The 3,023-nt window shown below is 38.6% G+C and overlaps 2 pseudogenes; one reads left to right on the top strand and one right to left on the bottom strand.

Annotated features, from left to right (window-relative positions):
• Positions 1–197: 197 nt before the first annotated feature.
• LOC122756852 lies at positions 198–595 on the bottom strand (annotated as a pseudogene).
• A 198-nt stretch (positions 596–793) lies between these two features.
• LOC122756853 lies at positions 794–1,194 on the top strand (annotated as a pseudogene).
• The last annotated feature ends 1,829 nt before the right edge of the window (positions 1,195–3,023 follow it).

Here is a 3,023-nt window from a genome sequence, read left to right as displayed (position 1 = left end):
TTTCCAGCTTTTCGACACGTTAATGACTGTGAATGACTGTGAATGAAAAATGACTGTTTTTATTTTGAAATTTTCTCTTATATTAAATTATATTTGTATATTTATTTAGACTAATACATGAAAAATTGCATCTCTTTTTTGTATATTTGGTCGTCCTGAAAAGGACGTTTGGTTTTGGTTTTGGTTTTTAGATTTGCATTAATTCGTAATTTAAACCTTCTTTTCGGTCTTCTTAGGCAACAGAACTGCTTGCTTGGATGTTAGGCAACACCGCCCTGGGCAAAGAGTGACGCCCGAAAGGGTTTATTCAACTCTTCATCGTTGCGGATGGCGAATTGCAGATGGCGAGGGATAATTCTGGTTTTCTTGTTGTCGCGGGCTGCATTACCAGCCAACTCAAAACTTCAGCGGCCAAATATTCAATAACAGCCGCCAAGTAAGCCTGGAGCACCGGCTTTTTCAACACGCTCGGCGGCATGGTTGCCCTTGCGAAGAAAGCCGATGAAGTACGACCAACGGGAAACTGCAGGCCAACGCGGTTTGGGCGCGACTTTGCTTTTCCCTTCACTTTTCCACCTTTACCACGACCAGACATTATATGTTATTTATTTTCTTTTTACACTTCTCCACTCAACAAACAAGAATCGAATGCTCAACATTCGCATCATGTCTACTTATACTTTTTTCCCTACCTACTTTTTCAGCTGAAGAGGGTGAGTTGTGCTGTACGCAAACATGAAAAGGTTGTTCGAAAAATCCTACAATGTTAACCAAGCTGAATTTTTCTGTCAAACATTTGGGAAGTGAGTAAAAGTGAACTTGAGTGAATAATACAATAATAATAATGCCGCCTAAGACAAGGAAAGGCAGCCAAAAAGGCTGGCAAGGCCCAGAAGAATATTACAAAAGAATGATAAGAAGAAGAAGCGCAAGAGGAAGGAAGGAAAGTATATGCATCTATATTACAAAGTGCTAAAGCAGGTCCATCGACACTGAATCATCGAAAGCAATGAGCATCATGAACAGCTATCAGAACGACATTTTTGAGCACGTGTTGCTGCCTGAGGCCTCTCGTTTGGCACACTACAACAAACGTTCAACGATTACTAGTCGGGAAATCCAAACTGCAGTCCGTATTCTTCTGTTGCCCGGAGAGTTGGCCGGCACGCTGTCAGTGAAGGAACCAAAGAGTAACCGCGGTACACAGCTCTAAGTGTCTTGGCTTGATGTGTGGAGAGACATCCGGAAAAAGCAAAAGGCCTTTTCAAGGCCATAAATCTTTTTTCAAAGAATTTAAATATTTCAATGAATTTTCGTGATAATTCGAACGAACAACTAATCGCAAATCTTTTGTGTTTATGATGAAATGAAATGAAATGTTTAGCGAAACGAAGCCCAACAAATCAAAGAAGAGGAAGAACAACGAGCAGAATTAAATCTTGCCTGAGAGGCCTCCAGTTGGCGCTCTGACCAAAACTTTGTTATTTAAAAATTCTTCTTACAGCAATAAGTAAATAAATAAATCAGCATAATCTAACAAGCAACAATTTTTGACTGGAAATTGGCTCTCTCTTTTTATAGTGACCTACAGATATGTTTATAGCTTTTTCTCTTGGAAATATGTAATAGTAGTCCTGAAAGGACTTTTGATGATACAATTTCATAGTTTTGAGGGGAATTCATTTCACCACCCTGCCGGTGATTTCAGGTGAAATTACTTCTTTGGGTTTGATTACGGGACGCAGCTTTTTGCTTTTATTTCTGAAAGCTGAACTTTTTCAGATGCTGCCCGGAGACAACCTTTTTTGAACTAGCACTTGGCATGGTTTTTAGGTTTTCGGTCTTTTGGCTTTGCTTTGCGCTTGACTTTTGCCGCCTTTGCTGTTGTGGGCTTCGCTTTTAATGGTTCTAATTTCTTTGCATCTTTGACTTTACTTTTGTCCGCTTTCTTTTTGTCGATTGCTCTTTTTGTCGGTGTCTTTTTGGTCTGGTAGCCTTCTGATAACTTCTTATCGACAGCACCCGCTTTACTTTTGGTGGCAAGATATCTTCTTTTGGCTGCTGCCATGGAGTTACCTTCTTGGTATTGGCGCTTCTCTATGGAGGATGCCTTTGTGGGCTCATTTTATGGACGATGCAGACAGCAAAAATGAACCAGATGCACCTTCCACTTTTGTGTCTGGATCTAACTCTTCACTGCAACCCAATTCTTCAGGTACTTCTTAATGAAAGGAGCCAGTTTCTGGGCATTGCACCCCCTGTAGGTGGCATTTTGATATATTTCTTAACTATGCGTGATGAGCCTACGTTCCTTCAGATTTTATCGATGCAATACCATTTGGTGAGTTGGTGGGTGTGTTGGAGGACCTGCGTGGGTTTCTTTGCCTTAGATGCGATACAGATGCAGGCTTTTTGGTGGCAGCCACCTATTTCTCAGCTGAGGCTGTTTGGGGGAGTTATCGGGGACGCGGATACTGCAACTGCTGAATCAGACATTTTCTTATTATTCACTTCAATTTTACTACTTATAACAAACAAAACACCAACGTTTACTTATTGCTTTAATTCAAATACCATGAAATTTTGGTCACCCGTTTGATGAGAATCGAGGAGGGAAGGCCAGAAACTGAGAATGTTTGTACCATTGAATGTAAATGGATACGCAAAAGTTTACAATTACCATTTTATTGACTTGTCTTTTGAACAGTTAAATTTGTATCCACAATAAATATGTTTTAGATTGTATTCCTGAAATGTTTTCGAAAGTTCATAAATTAGTTTTATTAACACATTTTGCATAATTTTTATGATTTTGCCCCTCAAAGTTGAAGTTTGTGTGAATGCAAAAAATAAGTTGATATTAGAAAAATCATTTTTCAACAAGATAAAAATAAAAATGTTAATATATAAATTTAAAAAAGATAATACTTAATAATTCAAATTAAATGCAATCATTAATATGGATCAAACGCAATGGTTGCGCCATATTAAATATGATTTCAACAAACCATTTGCCGTTAAAA

Source organism: Drosophila mojavensis, unplaced genomic scaffold, assembly GCF_018153725.1.
Source record: "Drosophila mojavensis isolate 15081-1352.22 unplaced genomic scaffold, ASM1815372v1 contig_162, whole genome shotgun sequence".
Taxonomy (NCBI): Eukaryota; Metazoa; Arthropoda; class Insecta; order Diptera; family Drosophilidae; genus Drosophila; species Drosophila mojavensis.
This window is presented reverse-complemented; position numbering and strand designations above follow the sequence as displayed.